Source organism: Rhinichthys klamathensis, unplaced genomic scaffold, assembly GCF_029890125.1.
Source record: "Rhinichthys klamathensis goyatoka isolate OS25496 unplaced genomic scaffold, OSU_Roscu_1.1 h1tg000206l_1, whole genome shotgun sequence".
Taxonomy (NCBI): domain Eukaryota; kingdom Metazoa; phylum Chordata; class Actinopteri; order Cypriniformes; family Leuciscidae; genus Rhinichthys; species Rhinichthys klamathensis.
The window spans coordinates 38,795-62,265 of NW_026606731.1; the positions used below are offsets into that span (position 1 = coordinate 38,795).

At 39.7% G+C, this 23,471-nt stretch overlaps 2 protein-coding genes across 2 annotated transcripts in view; one reads left to right on the plus strand and one right to left on the minus strand.

Moving 5' to 3' along the window:
• Positions 1-23,471, minus strand: part of tpst1 (tyrosylprotein sulfotransferase 1) — a 361,312-nt gene that overhangs the window by 27,632 nt on the left and 310,209 nt on the right. The window lies entirely within an intron of this gene.
• Positions 15,054-23,471, plus strand: part of plekhg2 (pleckstrin homology domain containing, family G (with RhoGef domain) member 2) — a 37,401-nt gene continuing 28,983 nt past the window's right edge. The window contains exon 1 of the mRNA XM_056263286.1: positions 15,054-15,436. The gene's annotated coding sequence lies outside the window, so the exon portion shown is untranslated. The remainder of the gene's footprint in view (positions 15,437-23,471) is intronic.

Here is a 23,471-nt window from a genome sequence, read left to right on the forward strand (position 1 = left end):
ACGCGGAATGACAACAGAACCGGAAGACAATACAATGCTTGAATAAAGTGGTAGTTTTTGTTATTTTTGGACCAAAATGTATTTTCGATGCTTCAAAAAATTCTAACTAACCCACTGATGTCACATGGACTACTTTGATGATGTCTTCAATGGAGGGACAGAAAGCTCTCGGACTAAATCTAAAATATCTTAAACTGTGTTCCGAAGATGAACGGAGGTCTTACGGGCTTGGGACGACATGAGGGTGAGTCATTAATGACATAATTTTCATTTTGGGGTGAACTAACCCTTTAATATATCTCTTTTTTTTTTTTAGTTAAGGTGTAAAAACACTATGGTTTCCTCACCTATGGTGAGTGTGTTCCTTAGAGATGTTGTTTAAATTGATAAAACTCACAAGCCCTTTCACCCCTGCATCAGTTCGTCCACCACTGCAGCCCTCTGCACCTCTCAGGCCTGTCACCACGTCTTTAGTGCCTGACAACAGACTGCAATGAAAAACAGCAGAAGATCAACACAAACCACATCCGACTGAAAACAGAGACGAGATAGAGATAATGACACGAGAGAAAGAGAGTGAAAAAACATGTCACAATCTGGAAAGATTGGGTTATGATAAATGACATAGGAGAAGAAGAAAGAGTGCACTGGGGTGAGAGGCAGCCTTAGAGAAAGCCACTGGTGATGATGTCATGGCTTTGGCTCTCTAGAGCGTGGAGAGGGCCGGGCCTCAGCGCAGCGCTGGGGGGGGTGCGGGGCCGTGGATTGGGTCTTGGCGGAAGGGGGACTGTAATTTGAGTGACCCCCATCTCAAATTGAAAGCAGTTGTGAATTCTCTCGAGGGTAAAGTTTAGCAATCCAGACTCGGCTCACGGTTCCCACGACACAGTCCGACCTCCCTCCTCACTCTGTCCCGATGTCCATTCTTTCTCTCTTTCCTTCCTAAAATCACTATAGTCTCCGTGCCTATAAATGGGAAGTCTGGTGGCAGTTTCGAGGAAAGGCCAGCACTGAAAAAGGCAATAAGGAGGACTCGCAGCATCCATGATTATTAAAAGAAATCTGGAGATTATAAAATGCCTCTGAAATGGAAAATAGTTGGAGGCAGATAGACCGCACCCGCCTCGTTTTTCTCTCTACTTTCTCTATCATTTTATCGTCTTCTTTATCTTTCTTAGCAAGACAAACGCCTGTTCTGCAGCATCTGGGGAAAATGACCAGTGCAACCAACACACAGAAAATATCTCTTAAAATCCCTTAAAATATTAGATCATTTGACCTTTTATGACAAGCCAAGGTTTGTTCAGGATAGAAAACATCATGTAGTGTGACTCCTCAGAATCATATTGCTATTTATGTGTTAATAATTTGTGATATTTGTGGAAAAAAAAACCCAGGGCCGTGGAACAATTAATCGCGATTAAGCTTTGAAAATAAAAGTTTGTGTTTCCATAATATATGAGTGTACTGTGTAGAATTATTTTGTATATATAAATACACACAAATGCATGTATATATTTAAGACAAATGTGTTATTTATATAAAAAATATTTATATTTATATATAATATAAATATATATACAGTAGCCTATATAAATGCAAATATTTATCAAATATATAGGCCTACATGCATGTGTGTGTATATACAAAATAATTATACACGGTACACATACTGTACATATTATGTAAACACAAACTTTTATTTTGGATGCGATCATTCGTTGCACAGCCCTAAAAAAAACCCCCCAAAAACACTTTTTACTTTTAAAAATATATTTTAAGAACAGTTTTGAAATGGTTTTGTTAGGTGTAAGGTGAAAATGTATGACTTTTCACTGTGTTCTAAAGTTTTTTAAACTATACTAAACTAGATGAAAGATTTTTCCTTTAGTTTATTGCGGAATCTCTTACACGTCATTGACCCGTCTGCGATCTGAAAGGGATGCAGATGCCCTGATATTTCAGTACTGAGGTTCATAGTTAGTAAGGTCTGTCTTAGAGAAAATAGAGCCAAGAGGTCTAAAGTCATTTGAGTTTCCTAATCCATCCACCCACTTGCCATGAATATTGTTGTTTCAGCAAAGTGCTGGCAAGCTCAAATCTTCCAATCAAATTATGTTTTTGATTAACATAGGCAGTCTGGTCTAAAGCACACCTCACCCATGCAAGAGACTGGGATTTATTTGGAAAACACTGGCATATCATTTGATGCCTGAAGAGTCTCCTTTTGGAGAACGATGATGTGGTATAGTAAAAAAAAAAAAAAAAGGCATTCAAAGCGTAATTTCTGTAATCTTCTGGCAGTACAGCTAATTGCTGAATGTATATGTTGCCCAAGTAAACACAACCGCACACAGTACTGATGGGAGCCTCTGCATTGTCTTGGATGACACATTGCCAACATAAAACTAACTGCTGGTTAAATGCTTCCAGACCTCAGCTGTAATGTTTTTCCTCGGTTGTATCTATTGTTACGATCTCAGTCCAGAATACCAGCTAGGTAAAATGTGTGAGGCAGTCTTTACAGCCAAGTATGTGTGTGGCAGGCTTTATACGCAATAATTCGTATTTATGGTTCAATAAGAATTACAGGCTTGTGCCATACAGAAATGAGTGATCTTATGCAAAAGGGAGAGGCTTCGATTTGATGTCATACATGAGGAAAGTTGTTTAAGGTCATCGGTTTGAGTCTGAAACCTCACTTTCTCTCTCTTTTCCTCTCTACATAAGCACCATTGTGTTTTTTGCATGATAAAATCAAGAGGAAGGAATGTTTGGGGCTGATTCAAAAATGTAAATAGCATTTTAATTTACAAAGATGTGTTATATGTTGACTTGAAGAAACAGCGGAGACATGCTTTGTGTGTCTAGAACATTGATTTGTTGTGTAAGAATATGCTTTAGCCTGATAAGCTGTACAAACCTCGTTATGTGTGAAATATCTTGACAGCTTCACAGGGAGTGAATTAATGCTTTGTTTTTTAACGGCACTAATTGCAAGTTGTGGTGCAATTTATTTTCCCGCAGTCCTGTGCGTGCTCACCTTTGTGCTGGCTGGGTTGTTCTGTTTTATTAGTCAGGCTGTGTCCACAGCTTTTTGGACTCAAGCCCTCGGAGACACTGTCTGGGTCTGTAACATCACAAAAGGAGCATGATGAAGTGCTGATACATGGAAGGTCAATGTCTCTTGAATGCATTTATCATCTCAACCTTTTCGTTCTGTTGTTGAAGAAAGTGCACAGCTGTTGATAGCCTCAATTTGAATGTCTTCGGAATTAAATCCAATCAGCAATCATTCCCATGTTTGGTGACTGAGGCGATCGCCCCTCCACCAGTGTTCAGAATGTAAATATCCATTCACTTTAGTTCCGTGTTCGTTGCATGGTTATCATTTATATATTATCGTATTTAATGTTAAGATTTTAAATTATTTTTCTACTTTCAGTTTACACTTTAATTGTAGTTTATGTTATGTGCTTTTGTCATTTTTTTAAAGGAAAAAAAGAATTCTATTAAGCTTGAATTTATTCTTATTTCAGTTTTAGTAATTTTAGTAGCCATACTTCAACTTATTTATTTAATTCACTTGCCAAGGCAACATTATTTATTTAGCATATTTAGGCTTCATGTAACAAAAAACAAGCAAACATTTTAATAGACCATCTATTCGATGTTCTTGATGCTGCTCTGCGCTCTTACACAGCTACACACGTCTTTGCTTGTTAGGAGGATGACAACAAGTTTAAAAAAGTTTAGTCAGGGCTCATTAATGTCAACATGATTGAGATGGCCAATCAAATCAAAGGAGGGGGAGCTTACTGTTCACAGAAAAAGAACGCGCTCTAGTTACTGAAAGAGTGCATGGTGAGATGCAAGTAGGCCTACCTAAACATTTAATATTTGACAACTGTTTTACCATAGAAATGTTCAAAGCTGACAGTAATATCCAGTGATGCGAACTAGGCTACTCAACTTTGGCAAATTTCGCCATTTTGAATTGGAAATATGCTATCATGGGCTACATGACATATAACGTTAGGCCTAATTCATAACTGAATGTGACAAGACAAGAAACATTTAGCGTTTTTGACATATTAGACATGAATAAGAGTAAGTGTGTGCATGTTTTAAAATAAAATATTATTTGTAAAAAGCTTAATTGAATATCTAACTTAACTACAGTTAGACATAGAACCTTTTACCGTTCTTATTTATTTTTATTTATTTTCTTAAATCCCTTTTAATCCTTGGTTCAATGGGTAGTATTTTTAGTACCTGATTACAATTCCTGCAAAGTCACGTTATGATTTATATCGTTTAAAATGTGTTATAATGACCATTAATGTATTTTTGAATGACATAGGTTGTGAAATCAAGCATTTCTCGTTTAGCTTATGTAGCATACATTTACCAGATTATCCTGCTTTACCTTAGTTTATATTATATTAGGTATGTTTTTGGCTTTCAATATAGTTCCCAATTACATGTTTCAAATTAATGATGTTTGTATGTAGGCTACTTAGTATGGCCATTAATTTATTAAAATATTATAGTTCAAAATTATAATATTATTTTACTATTATTAATAATAATAATAGCTAATTTTATTAATAAATTATAGTATTATTAATATTAGCATAATAACAAAATATTATAGTATTATTATATAGTATACAACATTACTATTATTTTGTATAATATTAAATTACATAGTATGTTGCAACAATTCTTATCCCTTATAAAAAATACATTAGGCATGGTTGTGTTTGTTTTATTATGCAATACATAGGCATTCATTTTATATTTCAAGCATATTGTTTGTGCACTTATTGTAATAAACATCATACAATAGTTAAATAGGTAGGGGGGGGGGGGACTCGATTTCTCATGGCGCTTCTCATGACAATGGCCTTGCTTTACAATGCATCTCATTATTATATTTTTTATTCATGGGAAGATTTCAGTGAGAAGCGCCATTTGACATTGTTTCCAAAATGGTGGTGGATAACATGATCTGAAACTAATGTGAAAGAAACAAAATAAACTTTCACTTTCAACTGCCCATGAGGTTGGTAGAGAGAAAGTAAAGCGAGAGTGAATTTATAATATGTGGCATCTGATTGTATTTGAAGTGTTTGCATTCAAGATCTGGTGCCAAAAGAAGTCTAAAAAGATGATGTACTGATAAGAAACTCTTTCTTTCACATTGCATTCCGGTATTATGGTGACCTAATAAACAAAACTGTTTCCAGCCAAACAATCAAAACAGCCTGATATTCTCACAGTCTTCCTGTACTGTTTCATTACTTGTGAGAGGATATGACATCATTCACTGAGAATTCAGTCTCTCAGAATATTTTGGATACAGAGTCACCTAATTTATAAAGGATCAGGCTTTTTGGTGGGCAGCCTATCAGACAACAAAAATAGCTACTTGAGTCAAGTCTAAGGAGTGGGCTGAATAAATGTCTCATGGAAGAAGTTTTTGAGGGTGGAGATCTGCATTGAACAGCGCAGAAGATAATTGGCGCAGGTCTTATGGATATCTGGGTGGTCACTGACTGTTAGACTTCCCCACAGCTGCCTTTACAAAAGAAAGCTTTCGGGATTATGGGTGGACAAATAGGAGAGATGTGAAATATTAGAGCCCACCAAAGATGCCTGTTGTATCCTTTGCTTTTGCACATTGCACTACCTTTTTTTTTTTTTTTTAAAGCAAACTGTCTGTAAAATGTTAAAATACTCAGTTTCAATTAGCCAATATGTGTTTGTTAACATGATTTTAGTGTGAAAACATAGATTACAACCTTTTTTGTGTAAAATAATATCCACTTTTACAACTTTGTTGCCATGACTGCTTAAACCCCTAAAACGACTGTAAAGAAATTATGATTAAAGCAGCATTACAAGATCAAATAATACATACTTTTTGACAGAATAATTAATGTACTTCTGTAAATAGTGTAAAATGTAAAAATGGCCTTTTCCCAGAAATGAGTTTTTCCAAGGTGGGGTGTCTGATGCACACTAGAAAGTTTCATCCTTGTTCAGTGTTTGTGCTATTTCTCTCCAGAAGTACAAGCAATAATATGTCTTGGTACTCCTTTAAACTAGATTTGTGTCTCTTAAAGTCACCATGAGCAAAATAGGACAATCTGTCATGAGATCACTGTTGTGTAATTGAGCTTAAAGGTATAGTTCACCTAAAATAAAAAATACTGTCATCATTTACTCAAGTTGTTCCAAACCTGTATGAATTTCTTTCTTCTGCTGAACACAAAAGAGGATCTTTTGAAAAATATGGGTAACCAAACAGTTGAAGAGCAAACCATTGACTTCCATAGTATGAAAAAAAAAAAAAAAACTTTGGAAATCAATGGGGCCAGTCAACTGTTTGGCTATGGCATTCTTCAAAATATCTTCTTTTATGTTCTGCAGAAGTATGAAATTCATACAGGTTTGGAACAATGATGACAGAATTTTTATTTTTGGGTGAACTATCCCTTTAACTTACTGAACCCAGAATATTTCGGACATTGTTTTAATAACGTTCAGGCATAGTAAGAATGATGTGTTTTGCCTTTAAATGTTGAAACATTTGAGGCATTCATTTACAAGGAAGGAACATGAAGGGACTCAAACAAAGTTACTGCCACCAGCTGCGGGAACAGATCTCAAGCCATGCAGCACCTCCCTGTTCCCATTTGCCTCAGTAACAGGTGTGAAGCCATCGCCTGCATTTCACAGAGACTTGTGGTATAGCGATCAAAACCGGAGCCACAGAGTACATTACTCTCACGCTGAGCCGTCACGTCCAGTTTAGAGATGGACAGAGACAGGATGTAGGCCCTCTGTTTACTTTCACAAAAGGCTCCAGCCATTTCCTGTGGGTCATTTGGTGACTGAAAGCAATAGTCTTGGGTTCAATGGTTTGCAGTTCAGCTGACCGTCACGCCGTTTCTGTTGAGCTGTCCCCTCAGAAACAATAAAATGATGTGTCTTCTCTTGGCGGACACCACAAAGCAAATTATATCTTGTTTTGAAGTTTATAGTTATACAAGTGAAATGAATGAGGAGTGCTGTTTTATGCTTCACATTGGCTTTCTTTTGGAGGTGGTATATGGACAATCATACATGTACAAAAATAAGTCTTTGGTTTTTATTTTCCCTTCTGTCTCCGCCTAGACAATCAAATGACATAATCCTCAGTTTGCTAATGTACTTCATGAAAACAAAGTCAAAAGCAGTCAAATGTATTTCATATCACAATCAAATGGATTTGAACTCGAACTCACATCTGATCACATTTGACAATAGTCTTTCGCTATAATCCTAGATAAGACTGGTCTGGTTATCTTTAACTCAGATTCTAATTTGTTTGGCAGTCTGTTGTGGAAACAATATGATGAGATTCAAGTTGATTTTAAATGTTTTAAAGTCGAGTCGTCTCAGCATGCAAGAAAATAGGTCAAAGATTTGCTGACTGAGTGATGTGATATTTAAGAAATATCACAAGAATTAACAGCAATGATCATATAGCCCTATCTATAGAGACTTAATATGTCACAATTGTGAGTTTATATTTCGTAATTGCAATTGCATTTATTAAAATGGCAAATTGTGGCTTTGTTGCTCACAACTGTTACTTTATATTTCATAATTCATAACTACATATTAAAATTGCAACTATTTCTCACTATTGTGACGTTATATCTCACAATTGTGACTCTTTCTGTTTTTTTAGTTGTGGCTCTATATTTCACAATTGCGACTTTATGTCTAACATAAAGGATATCTCATGTTACTTTTTATCTCGCAATTTCATCTTTCTATCTCACAGTTATTTTCCAGTTATGACTTTTAACTGTATATCCCACATTTGCAACATAATCTCTCACAATTGTGACTTTTATATTTCACAAAAAAAATTTTTTTTACTCTTAGGCAAATGACTTCCATATGATCAGAAAGTGATTCGTGAAGATGTTTTCAGATCTGCACAACATACCTTCCATAATGCCCCTGATAAAAACATGTTCTGTTACAGCTGTGTTGTCGCTCCGCTGTTCTGCAAATGACAAACATGAGTGAAACAAATTACATACATTTCCTAATGCTTTAAACCTCCTGTTTCAACCTAGAGAGGCCTGTAATTGGCCTTCACCGACAGGCCTCTCTGCAGCTCTGAAAGCACATGCACTCCCGTTCACCCTCCCACTGTGTATATATGAATCATGGATCATTTGTGCAAGCCTGGGGCTTTCTTTGTGGCGACCCCACCGGTCTCCAATTGACTCATGCTTAAAGGTGACTGTGATCCCTGCCAACTTTGCCGTCTCTGACTGCGTGGTGACTTTCCGGCTGTTTTCCATGAACACGTGCAAGACAGTGATTAGTCAACATTTGATCGTTAAATTCACATGCTGAGGTGTGGTGTGGTGGTAACCTCCTGAAGGCGCTAACTGACTGTTGCCATGTCATTGTGGTTTAATGGCGTCTCAGGCTGATCAACAGCTCCAGGTCAGAGCCAGTGACCAGGCTCCTGAAATTAGAGAAACATGAGCCTGTGTTTTCTCCTCACACTCCCCCACTCCAGCTCCTCTCCATGCCAGTGGTACTGCTGGTAAAAGAACTAGGCCCAATATCTGTTTTTTATATCTAGGTCATTGGGATGTGTGTGGCTTTGGATGGGAGCGCAGCCTAATCTATGGGCTTAGTAAAATGCTTTCAGCTGTGGTGAGCTTTTTCTCCCCTTTACGCCTGGATCTTGCACACTAAACATGCTGGATCATTAGATAGCAACTCCCTGTGCTTTCATCATCCAACCTGATGTTTTTTTTCTGTTGATGGTGACTGTCTCTTGAATTTAAGTCTGTGTTTTTTTCCATCCAAGAATGCAGAAGACACAGATGGGAACACCTTTGGAAAGCTTCCTGGCATTTAATATCTCCATTGTTGGAGGCCCTTGAAATATATCTAACAACCCCAAGTAGAGCATCACTGTTCAGGCCATCTTCAGAGCGGGGTTTGGGGGGGCTAGGCTTATAAAACTACTGTTTGGCATTCAGCCACTGACTACGTTTGAAAGTCAGAATTCCTTTGGTATGTCTGCTGATTATTTGCCAAAGGATTTTCATGTTTCTCTCAAAATCACCTTTGGTTTTCAGTTTCCTGTTTTAGAATAGAGTTCCCTGATGGCCTGAGGCGACATTTGTCATTGGACCTTATTGGAACCACTAACCTTTAAGAAATAATGTAAAATATGGGAGACTATAACTAATAGTTCACCCAAAAACAATAAATATTTTGTCATCATTTACCCACCCTCATGTTGTTCTTAACCTGCATGACTTTTTATTTCTTCTGAAAGAAAAAAGACATTCAGAGAAATGTCTCAGTGTTTAATATCACCAAAACTAGTTGATTACAGACATTGTTCAAAATATCTTCTTTGTGTTCCACAAAAGAGAGTCATACAGGTTTGAAAAAACATGAGGGTGAGTAATGAAAAAATGGAGCAACGCCATAGAAGTTTATGTTCCCCAAATATTTTTTCTTGGTGTGTGTGTGTATAACATTTTAATAATCTAAAGTACCTTTTCCACTGTAAAGAATATGTTGTGCATAGAACCATTCCATGGATGTTAAAAGTTACAATACAGAAATTGAACATTTCCATAATTATTTTCTAGGATAAGAAGAGACAGTCATATTTCCCAACATATCTGTATTATAGCATATTTAATGACCTTTCAGCTAAATGTAAGCAATTATGACAAAACCGGTTTTCCAAAATGGAAAACCGGCGGCGCGGTCAGACGCAGCGGCTGCTCCGGGTCTTAAAATACGGTGCTTTCATGTCTTACAATGTCGTTTGTTTCGTTTCCAAATAGTGTAAAATTACAGCAAACTCACAAGGAACTCACTCCAAAACAAATATATGATCGCCAAAGCCTTTTGGATATCGCCAACGCGTACAAACACCAACTCTTGTCGGCGGTTACTGAGAAGTTACGAGGCCTTCGTTTACTGCTGGAACCGGACCTCGAGACCGCGGCCTCGCCTACTGACGCTACCCGCACAAGGCAGCGTCGCAAGCGGTGTGAGAGAGGACGGAAGCGTGGTAAGCGTGGAGGTATACGAGCTAGGCTAAGGGCCAACCCCACAAGACCGGCTCTTCCAACACTCATGCTCTCAAACGTTCGTTCTTTGGAAAACAAACTGGACTTAATTCAACTCAATCGGTCTACACAGCATGAGGCAAGGGATTGTTGTGTGTTTGTGTTCACCGAAACAAGGCTACACGTCATTCAGCAGCACGGGCTAACTAGCTACCGAGCAGATAGAGATTCATCACTATCTGGTAAGACCCGCGGTGGTGGCTTGTGTGTGTATATCAACAACGACTGGTGTAACAATGCTGCAGTATTATCAAATCACTGTTCATCGCTGGTGGAGTTTATTGTTGTGAAGTGTCGACCATTCTATCTGCCGCGGGAGTTCACGGCCATTGTTATTGTTGCGGTTTACATTCCCCCATGTGCAAATGCTAAAGACGCGCTTCGTGAACTGTATAGCGCCATCAGTGAACAACAAACAAATAACCCCGACGGCTTCTTTATCATAGCCGGTGATTTCAATCACGCGAACTTAAAGACAGTTCTGCCAAAGTTCTACCAACACGTGAACTTTGCAACTAGGGGAAACAACACTCTGGACTTAGTTTACACAACAGAAAAGAATGTTGTACCCCGCCCCCACCTTGGGTACTCGGACCATATTTCTGTTATGCTAATCCCAGCATACAAACCACTTCTCAAACTTGCCAAACCGGTTCAAAAACTCTTGACAATTTGGCCAAATGATGCTACCTCAACACTACAAGACTGCTTTCAATGCACAGATTGGAACATGTTTAAAGAAGCAGCTACCTACAACAATCACACAGACCTGCATGAGTACACTGAAACTGTGACTGCCTACATCAAAAATTGCACTGATGATGTGACAGTCACCAAGACCATCACCACACGTGCAAACCAGAAGCCATGGATGACAACAAAGGTTCGTGGGCTGCTAAAGACCAGAGATGAAGCATTCAGATCAGGAGATAAAGCAGCCCTCAAAAGAGCAAGATCCAACTTGTCCTGTGGCATTAAAAATGCAAAACGGTCATATGCTCAAAAAATCAACAAACACTTCTCCGACAGTAGAGACACACGGAGCCTGTGGCATGCCATTAAGACCATCACTGACTACAAGCCTCCGCCACAGGCCTGTGATGATGATACATCCCTCCCCGATGCACTCAACCACTTTTATTCACGGTTTGACATGCAGAATGACATACCTGCACAAAGACTGCCCATACCGCCCAACGACCGGGCGCTCTGTCTGTCTCCAGCGGACATAAGGAAGTCCATATCCAGGATTAACCCACGCAAGGCTGCAGGTCCCGACAACATACCTGGTCGTGTTCTGAGAGACTGTGCTGCACAGCTGACAGATGTGCTTACAGATATCTTTAACACCTCGCTGCACCAGGCAGTCGTCCCCACATGTCTCAAATCCACAACAATCATTCCGGTACCAAAGAAATCACCTGTGTCCTGCCTAAATGACTACCGTCCCATAGCACTGACTTCAATCATAATGAAGTGCTTTGAGAGGTTAGTCATGCACAATATCAAAGCCTGCCTCCCCAATACACTCGACCCGCTTCAGTTTGCATACCGTCCCAACCGCTCTACGGACGATGCAATTTCCTCCACACCCTTCACCTGGCTCTAACCCACCTAGAAAATAAAGACTCCTATGTTAGAATGCTGTTCATTGACTTCAGCTCAGCATTCAACACAATTATTCCACAACAGCTCATAAATAAACTAAACCTGCTGGGCCTCAACAATTCCCTCTGTAATTGGATCCTGGACTTTCTTACCGGAAGACCCCAGTCAGTCCGTGTCGGCCACAACACCACGAGCACTACCACACTTAGCACAGGTGCCCCACAAGGCTGTGTGCTCAGCCCGCTGCTCTTCACACTGCTGACCCACGACTGTACTGCCAAGTTCAGCTCCAACCACATAATCAAGTTTGCTGATGACACAACAGTGGTAGGTCTCATCAGCAACAATGATGAAACGCCCTACAGAGAGGAAGTGGCACAGCTGGCTGAATGGTGTGGCACTAACAATCTGTCCCTCAATATGGGAAAGACAAAGGAGGACGCATAGACTTCAGGAGAAACTCGGTTGACCAGCCCCCATTGACCATCGACAGCTCGACTGGGGAGAGAGTCAGCAGCACTACATTTCTGGGGGTGCATATCACAGAGGATCTCACCTGGACCACCAACACCATGTCACTCTCCAAAAAGGCACCACAGCGCCTAAACTTTCTCCGCCGGCTGAAAAGAGCAAGCCTCCCTCCACCTATTCTCACCACAATCTACAGGGGCACCATTGAGAGTGTGCTGACTAGCTGCATCACTGCTTGGTACGGGAACTGCAGTGCTGCTGACCGCAAGACTCTCCAGCGGACAGTGAACACAGCTGCAAAGATCATCGGTGCCCCTCTCCCTTCCATCCTGGACATTTTCCTTACACGATGCTCCAGCAAAACCAACAGTATTGTTAAGGACTCCACCCATCCCTCTCACAGTCTCTTCCAGCTCCTACCATCAGGAAGACGGTTCCGGAGCATCAGAGCCCGCTCCGCCAGATTGCTCAACAGCTTTTTTTCCCCAGGCCGTGAGGGCCCTGAACTCAAACTACACCCTCTGAAACCCCATGCAAACCCCTACCTCCTGAAACATACTAAGACACTTTACAAACTATGCACTAGACACTTTACACACACTGCTGCGTGTATAAAAAACAGACTCAGCTATTATTATATTTATGTACTTTTTCATGCACTACTGTAATATTCCCCAACTAGTTGCTTAACAAACAATGTTTATGTCTGTTACATTTTTGTATGTTTGAAACTTATGTAGCACCGTGGTCCTGTGAGGCACGACATTTCGTCCCACTGTATGTTCCCACATGTAGTGGAATGACAATAAACCTCAACTTGAACTTGAACTTGAACAAGTAAAACGGCAAAACTGGACATGGTGAATTACAAAAAACCCAGATGAGATTTTAATGAAAAACAATATTTTATGCAATTGAACTTTTGGATTCAAGAGCCCTTCTGAATGTAATACAGACCACTATGTATATTTTTTATTACTATTAAGTAAAAATGTTCATTTATTCCATTCATATTTGCATATGAATGGAATACACAATGTCCTGTTTTGAGATGAAGTAGTAGTGGACTGGATGGTTGGATGGAACAGTAATGGTGTCTCTGTCTGTACGACTGGCAGGGATTTCACTCCATCTCAACAATGACATTCTTCTGTTATTGCTCAGCCTGTTTACACAGAGACAATTAAACTACAACTGAGGACCAGAATTCCTAACATTTAGGCAAAAGCCTCATTGAAACAATGCATTTCTCCTTATCTGTGCAAAATAAACGAATTCCCCGTGTGGAAGGTCATTCACCTCGAAGTGCTCCAGATGCAACAGCCCAGCCTGGTTGTTTGTCTAGAAGTAAAATGTGATCTTGGAATGTCTTGGATCTCCATCCACTCCTCTGATTCTTTACTCTTGTAAATAATTTGTGCAGTTTACCTTCCTTATACGAGTTAGTATGTGTCTTTGTGGTTATCTTATCAATTTAACTTCATGAAATTGAATTCTTAATGAGATGGACTTTTTCATTGTCTAATCTTTTGTTTTACAGCTGATAACATCATACATTAATTGAGCATTCCATCTAGTAAATGTTAGATTGTTTAAAAAGGGATTTCTTAAAAACTAACATGCTTTGGATATTTTGGATAAACGGTTTTAAACAGTCTTTAGAAGCCCAATTTTTTTCTCAAACATTTTTTTATTCTCACTCTAGTTACTTCCAAAACATTCGCTTGATTAAAGGGTGATCTCAGAGGCGCATGACAAACCGTTATGATGAAGACATTACTTGCGCTGACATGTCTGACTATTCCTCACGCTATACTGTAAATGTAACATATCTTTATTATTCAAGCTGAACGCATGACGTTATAGTAATTTTAGTTTGCTGGAAGTTAGTTTGGTGATATTTTGCTATAAAAGTCAGGTCAATCTTCATGCTTTATTTTGGGGTCTGAGAGACCCAAAAAACATTTTTATAGTTCATAATCATTTAACGTAAGTGTTAGGTTTATACTTAAACACTCTTCGTAATTTTATGAGAAACCATACATTCAGACCAGGGTCAACTGATCAAAGGCAAAAACTGTTTTCAAATGAGTGAAATTTTTTACTGGGGCAAGTTGTCTCTCTCTCACACACACACACACACACACACACACACACACACACACACACACAGTTTTCCAAGACTTAAGGTAAGCCCTAAGTGTCTACATAAATACATATTGGAGTAAAAGGTGTGACAACTAGCCCCGGTCTATAGTAGGCCAATTGAAGTCTATGAAAACGTAAACATAACGTAAATTCAATCTTAATAGGTTATTTGACCTCGGGATAATTGGCACTGTGACTTAAAAACAGATCATTACCTCTCCGGCTAATTTAACGCGTTTTTAATAGCTCTACAAATTTGATAAACTGCCGCTGCTCGCCCTCGTAACATAACGTGGCTTTGTTGAACTCTGCACTCATCCGTCGTAACTGTAGCCTACTCTTTTGTTGTGACTGATTATATTCCCTGAAGCAAAATGATGTATGAGGACAGCAGCAGTAAAGGAGTTAACGCTGACAGGAAGTTCAAGGAGTCCGTGTCCACACGGTGGGCACTTCTACTCCTCTCTCACACTCGCGCTCACTTACTCTCAAGGCACATGCAGCCTCCAAACTCCAGTCTTTCTCAGTTCTCCACAAACAATTTATGACCATTCTTTTGGTAATTAATGCATTCGTTACGCAGTCTAAATGTAGTGTGAGTGATCAACGAAGACAAAGAAACTAAAATGAAGATGTTCCATACTTAATTTTAAGTTTTGAACGGTAGCGTTTCTTTCAGCTTTCGCACGCGCGTAACGTCCAGTCGAGTGACGCGTGACTGAACTCATATATGGGACGGTGTTCGCGCGAACCATATCCAGTGAGGATGATGACAGCTCATACTCAGCGGAGAGACTCTCAAGAAAGTTGGAAACTGAATACTGGAGCATCCAACGTTGCTTAGGGCATTTCACTACAGGAAGCCAAGCTTCGAGACGCATTGTTTAGTCAAAGCAAGCAGGAATACTCATTGATGCTCACGAGCTGGGAAAAACGGTTAACTCCTTTCTTGAAAGTGGGATATTAGGATTGGAAACGGAGTATTGGCTGCGTTACTTTTGATGTCTCCGAACAGCACACCTGTAAAGGTATGTTACAGCTTGTCAACTGTCAAAGATAAGGAAAATATAAGTTATACGTACCACGTCGAAAACAGTACTGATAAGCTGTACAGCATTAAGACTTTACAGTAACTAGTGCTTAGGATATTATTATTTTTTATAAAAGAATATTTTTTTTTTAGCATCTATACAGTTTAATAAACAGAGATTGATAAATCACACAATATGAGTGCAATTCAAGAAGTGTGTGGGGGTCTATCATCATCATCATCATGTCTTGGACCTCTAAAACAGTACCAGTTAACATAAACATATGTATATTTTTATAGTAGGCCTAATTAATATGTATCATATGTATCTATATCTGTTTACTCGCTCCAGAGTAATTTTTTACCATTCAGTTCCTAATTATGATTTCATCTCACTGCAGCCTGCATGGAGAAAAAAAAAAAACTAAGCTGGTCTGTTGTCTGGTTTTTAGATGGATTGAATGAACTTTTAGCTGGTCAGAATGGGAGACCAGTGAAACCAAATTAAAACACCAAGTCAGATTGGACCAGTTTAAACCAGCAAGCCAGTTTAGGCTGGATTAAGGTGTATTTTCAGCAGGGTTATGTACACCTTGTTGCTCTTTTAAGCTGGGTTTCCAGCCTGGTATGTTCACAAAACCTCTTTAAAACCATCACAACAGACCAGCTAACAACCTTAATCTGCTTTAAGATGGGTTTTTTTCCCCAGCAGGGTATAGACTCATTCTGTAACATATGTATTACCTCAGCCTTAGCTCACAGGCAGCACTGGAAAACCCTTCAACATGGGATTGCTTTCAGCATCAGATCTTTTGTCAGACATTTATAAAGTCCAAACTTTCTCAACCACTGTTACAGCCCCCCTCTCTTGCTCAACAAACGCTATTTTCTTTAGCAGCTGGAATGCTGACTATTCGGGGTGGACAAATAAAACTTCCCAACGAATCCCGTCTGGTCTCAATTTACTCACTCGTTAGTTCAGCCGGGAATACAACTCATTGAAAAGATGTCAGTCTTTACAAGTGGGAATCTGCATGTGCAAATATTGCCTGAGTTAAACCCCAAATATGTCATTTGCTATTAAAAAAGAAACTCAACTTCATCTTGGATCAGTGAAATCATGTGATCGATGGGACAAAAACGTATTTAATGGATCCCAGCTATTCTGAATTACATTAGCCTATATGCTGCTGTTTTGCAAGTTCATGCTGTTGTGCTTTATGATCTAAACACACACCACACAGTTTGTCTTTCAGTAGAGCCGTGGGATCACGTTTATTTTCCTTTCAAACACACAAGAGACATGTATACTTGGTAAAAACAGAACACCTTAAGGTCTAACTTTCTTGAAAATGTCAACACATGGATTTGAGCTCTGAAAACTCTAACTCTCCGCAAATGACACTTCGAGGTTTTTCCAGCTTATTATGTTATTTTGAAAATTGCAGCACATCTCAGGGCAAAAAAATATCTTAAATATCGCCCATTTGGGTCTTTGGGGGGGGGAAGGGGTATTGTTTGGTCATTTTCATCCTATCAAAGAGAAGAATAGGCTTTGGGATTGGTCATGGAATCTGAACTGAGTGACAGGAAGTCAGCCAAACCCTCCCTCTGGATGTTTGGACCTTTGAATGTGAAGGTTAACATGCAAAGCTCTGTTTGCTTTGAAAGCCAACATCCCCTTTTCACTATCCACTTATTCACTTGGAAAACTGTCCTTGCTAATGCCGGCCTGCTGCTTAGTTTACCATGAATTTAGGAGACAAACGCTCTCCTCCTAAGAGCTTGGAGGAAATACACCAAATCCCCATTTCCTCCCAGTGCTCCCCAGCTACAAGAATTTGGGCTGATGAGCTTCCCAGCTTCATGCTCCATGTCCCACATGGAGTGATGCGGTACAATTCGTGTCTGAGGTGCAAAGCGCAGCTCAAATTCTGTGTATCATCTTTCATAGTGTCAGAATTTTTGTTACAATGGCTGAGCTTTAACGCCCAAAGTCTATACTTTGTCATCAGCATAGGATACACATACGTGTGTACGTGCTCAGTCTGATTTTTTTTTTACTGTACATACTTTTTACACTCAGCATGCACATGCACATTAAATATTTTTGCACTAATAAGTGCAATTAAATGACCTGCTCCATTGTTTCACAGTCGGAAAAGAAATGTAGGAATCTGAACAACGCCAACAAACTTCTCAAGACTACAACAACCATGGATGCTCATGTAAACAAGATACCGCAACTAAGTTTAAATGAGTACAACTACATTTTTATCGCTCATAAATTTAGGAGAGCAATAGTGCAGATAATACAAAGATGAAGCTTTCTAGTGTGCATGTGATGATTGCTTATTGTGTTCTTGCACCCTATCAAATGAAGCATACTTTTAAAAGCTATGCGTTCTGTTGTAAGTATACGCAAACCGTGTGTAACATACGAATTATACTTTGGGCTTAAACGGTTAGTTCACCAAAAATGAACATTCAGTCATCATTTACTCACCCTCATGTTGTTCCAAACCCGTAAGACTTTATTTAATCTTTGGAGCACAAATGAAGATATTTTTGATGAAATCTGAGAGCTTTCTGTATTCTACATTGACAGCTATACGCAACTACAATTGCTTAAAAGTTCATAAAGAGATCTTAAAACTAATCCATATGAATTGAGCGGTTTAGACCAAACCTATAAAAGTTTTTTATACACGAGAATAAACCTAATTGGTTCTTGCGGAAGCTCAAACTGTTGCGTAACACACGAGAATGAACCTCTTTGGTTCTTGCGGAAGCTAAAACTTTTGCGGAACACACGAGAATGAACCTCATTGGTTCTTGCAAGTCAAGCGAAGCTTGAGCTTCCGTTTACCACAACTGATGTGTGAGTTGATGAATTTTTATGTGAGAAAAGAAGCCTAAATTCAATCTGTTCATCATATGAAGCGATCGTGTCTCTTCAGAAAATTTGGACTAAACCGCTCAATTCATAAGGATTAGTTTTACGATCTCTTTATGAACTTTTGAAGTGTCAAAGTGGTAGTTCCGTAGCTTTCAATGGAGAGTACAGAAAGCTTTCAGATTTCATCAACAATCAATTGTGTTCACTTGTTCTTCATTTGTGTTCCGTAGATGAACGAAAGTCTTACAGGTTTGGAACGACATGAGGGTGAGTAAATGATGACATTCATTTTAATTTTTGGGTGAACTGACCCACGCATTATGTAGATGTTCTATTAGAAAATGCATTTAATTTTGATGTTTCATTTTCATCTCAAATGCAAATGTTCTAAGATATTCCCAGATAAGAGCATCTGTCCAGCAGATGTCCATGTAGAGGTTCTAATGGAGGTAGTAATGAAAACAGACAGAAGTTGCCCCCCCCCCCCCCCCCCCCCAAACACACACACAACACTACAACCTCAAAAGCACCCAGCATGAATGCAAGAGAAGTTCCATAGCAGCCAAGAGGCTGACTTAAACAGAGGCATTTCTGACACTGGTGAAGGAGAAAAGAGCTGGGTTTGGGAGGGGACAAGGTTGTTTACGGTGGAGTTTTCTGACTCTGTTCCTCTCAAGGAGTCTTGTGTTTGCAGTGGTGATGGAACGGGTGCGTTTGTGAGGGTTTCAAAGTGCAGGTGTGTAAAAACTCACAGCTGTGAATGCAGTCCTCTGTCTGGTGACTCAAATCTGCAGTGTCTCTCTGCCTGACTTGACAGTGTCTTCTATGAGTAATCCGTCCCACCCTCCTGTGTTTCTCTGTGACTCTTGATCACCCCAGGTTTCTATCTGCACCCCTGCTAAGTTCTTTCATCCAGGGCAAAGTTCACAACATTTCTGCATCCTACCTTCTGTCTACACTTAGCCTTGCCTGGATCATTTATCCAGTTGTCTTTATCTCTTATCTTTGATCACTAGAGACATTCCTGCTTGTAATATATAACTGTTTAACTTCCCAAATTCGGTACACTGTGCATGACATAGCGTTTCCTTTTCCTTGCTACTAAAAGGTCCATTAGCCCCCCTTTTCCCATCGCTGATAAATTGATTAGGCTGCATGCTAGTTTGTTACCTTGAGCTTTATGGGCAGACACTTATTATTTTATAGACACCATTTGTAGAACAGCTTTCCTTCTATAATTAGTTGCATGTACTGAGACAAAGGGGATTTCCCTGGTGGAGCAGGCAAGAGCTCAAGGCTACAGGCCTTTTTTTTAATAGCCCCACTCTTCCCTACACCCGATGACACTTTTATTGAACCTCAGGAACTTGGATGTTTCAGCCCTCTCGGCCAAAACTCTTTCCCCTCACTGTATTTTCTCTGGGGAATGATTGCCTTTCTGTGCAATAGTGACACGTTTCTGAAGAACCATGAATATGGCTCTTTTGAACTATATAAACTGCTTTCCATTGGTCATTGTGAGGTCACCGGCCTTGTTTCATAGTGTGAATGTCAGGAAATGCTCTGGTCTTACTGACCAGTTGATAATGGCCAACTTTTGACGATCTCACATGGACTGCATTACTGATGCACAGCTGTTACACTCTGCACTAATGGGTCATTTCAAAATGTAGGCCAAATTTGTGCATGAAATGTGTTGAACATTAAAAAATTGAGGGGGACACGTTATAAACCTGATCAGCATAGCTGGTGAATATTAATTATAATTTGTCAAGCAAAATGAAACTCTTGAAATATGAAATTCTTTTTCCCCAAAAAGTGGGTGTGATTTTCTAAAAGCAGAAGTGACATGTCCATGTCTTCAGTTCTAATTGTTTTATTTCACCTTGAGCCAATTATTTGTTCTTAGAAACCGTTTTGTTATTACCATGTTTTACTACCCCCACTTATTATTGTACAAGAAGGTACAATATTGAACAAAGACTTGAAACAAAAGGCTCCTCAAACTCCTCTCAACCTCACGGGATCATTGAGGACCACATACAGTTTGGCCTGCATTACTGTCCCTCCCTCCTCACTGCCACATTGCTTTCATGCCCACTGCATTTCCTCACCAGCATTTGTGTAAGTATGGGTGACTACCCCAATTGGGCATTATCCATTGTGTTTGGGAAGCCTTTGTTGTCTAACTGAAAAAATATGGTGCTGGCGTTGGGCAGACATGTCGGAGGGGGAGTGGAGAGGTGGATGGCAGAGCTGTGGTCCGGCTCCACGGGGAAATGTGAAGGTCAGCTGGAAAACAAACAATAACCTTCGAAACTCTCAGTTTAAGACAATAGAGCTTCAGGGCCAGAACTGACCCCCCTCACATGGGCTACAATAGTCACACTCCTGTTTATTTATGTGTTTGGGTGCATCAGCATTGACCTCACTTTGTGAACAGATCAGCTTTTGAACATCAAAACACATCTTCACCTCTCTCCACACAAACATGCACTTCTTGTGTGTCAGACAGTTTTAGATAGAAGGAAGTTGCATTGGGTGTGAGCGTGTTTACAATAGTAAGCTCTGTTAGCAATATGAATTCATCTGTTGATAATTCTTTACAGTTCCGTGTCAAAGCAATAGTTTTAGGTTAAAACCAGAAGCTTTGCTTTTTTTCGTTCTTTTTTTCCTTTTCGTTGCAAAATACTTATGAAGAAAATTAATAAGTATGTGAGAGCTTTAAGAAAGCCTAAATTCAATTCGTTCATCAAATAAAGCGATCGAGTCTCTTCAGAAAATTCTGGACTAAACCGCTCAAATCCTGGATTAGTTTTACGATCTCTTTATGAACTTTTTGAAGCGTCAAAGTGGTAGTTGCGTATATAGCTGTCAATGGAGAATACAGGAACCTCTCAGATTTCATCAAAAATATCTTCATTTGTAAATGATCGAAAGTCTTACAGGTTTGGAACGGGATGAGGGTGAGTAATTAATGACTGAATTTTCATTTTTGGGTGAACTGTCCCTTTAAGGGCTCAGCTGTGTGTCAGTGACTGACTCTTTTATATTACAATACAAAAAACAGTGAACTCATTCCCACTAACATATAATTGTCATCCAGCTCTACTACCTTTTAGAGATGCAAAAGAAAACTCCCCAAAACACTCACACACATGTGCAGGTAAGAACACGCACACAGCTGTCCAGTGTAATAGGACTCTGTCAGCGGGGTAGTTTTGTCTCTATTGCTTTCAAAGTGCAGAGCGTACGGATGCACCTGGAATGAAGCCATGAGAGATGCAACTGTAATGAAAATTACAGGGTGGAAAAAAGCCTCCCGCTCAACATTTTTCAATATGACAAAGTTGCAATTTTGCATGAGGAGGACGTCAGGGTGTTTGGAAGACGTATGGAGACTGGCTGCTCTGCATTAGGGAGAGTAGAGTCTCGCTAACCTCATTCTAACCTCTGCGCTGGCTAACCAGATGTTGGCTCGCATCCACCCGGCCTCAAAAATACTTGCTGTCACCGCCGCCCACCTCCCCCCAACCCCCCGACGGTAACATTTATTCGCTATTAGAAATTGTTGTCGTAAAGCGAGTTAATTTTTACCACAATTCCATTTCTGGAATCTGGGAATTTCGCAACAAACAAGCTCTGGAGCCAAAAAAATACATGGGGTTTAACCGCAAAGGCTTGTAGTGTTCTACAACCTTCATGCTTGCAGTTACAGGAAGTGAGATGCCTTTAATGAGGCAGCGCTGGAAATGGGCCCTAAAGGACCCGGGGGACTGCGGTGAGAAACACTCTGAAGGACAGTGCATGGAAAAGTGCCAGGGTAATTTTTAATGTAGTCTGGTTAGTAGACATCCAAAACAGATCATTACGCTTGGCTTTGAGTGTTTCAATGCAGCAGAAGTATGGAGACAAACAGAGCTGCCTAAATAACAGGAGCTAGTCTGTATCACGCCCAGACTGACTCTGTCGCTCTCGGGTATTTGATCCAAAACTTCACATCAGGGTTTGCCAAAAAATTGTTGGATTGTGACCAAAAAATAGGTTGCATGTCTGTTCTGACAGGACGGGGTTGGATGCCGAATAGGGATGCACCAAAATTTCGGTGGCCGAAAATGGCGTTTTCGGTTTTTGGTTTATATTTGTCATTCAAAAAGGGAAACCGATGCTGCAGATACACAAACTGTAAACAAAGCAGTGCGTGCTTAGCCTATACCGTTTTGAATATCAATCCTGATGATCACTTTCTTTATTCCACGCCGCTCATGTTAATATTACAAGCCAAGGAAGACTCAGAGAAGACTCAGACTCACAAAGCTGAACAACCAATCAGAGTCCCCTCTCTCACCAACGGCCCAATGCTGATTCTACATGCTGAATCGGCCCAAAAAAAAACCCAGACGGCGTCCGACTAGATCGGTGCGGAACACGCCGGAAAAACTACATGAGCCGACACTCAAAAACGTCCCGACGTTGCCTGACGGCCGATCGTCGGCTTGGTGTGTAGAAACTTGGGCTTTAGAAAAAGGATTGTCTATATTATATATATATATATTTAAAAAAAAGAAAGAAAGAAATATATATATATATTACTATTACTATTTAGTAAAACTATTTAGAACAAATTTTTTTACATTTTTTTTTATTTTAGGGAAATTTTCATTTGGGTAATATGTATTTATTTAATTTTAGAAAACTCCTTATTGAAAATCATAAATCAAGTTGAAGGAAAAGACCTGTGTCCATTTTATTGCAAGACATCAGAGCAAATCGAGAAAGTAGAAATTCTACCATGCTGTGAACTATTTCTGTCTTTTTCTGAGTTATGAAGGGTGGCTGGATAGCTAAAAGCTTATCCCTCAGATGTTGAGCTGTCCCGCTGGTGTTGTCCTCTGAGTGACGGGCACCAGGGAGCCTGTGGAGTGAAGGCCGGGGCAGGTGACATGGGAGACGGCTTGTCGGGATATGATAAACATTAACACATCATAGAGGAGCCCTGTCTATCCCTATTGTTTCCTTTTCCTGAAGTTCCAGCACCAATTGCGCTGACAGGACACATGCTCAACATTTGGGAAAGAGAGTTGCAGATTTTTGTGTCTGTGCCAACCATTACATATGTTTAATTTTGTCTTCT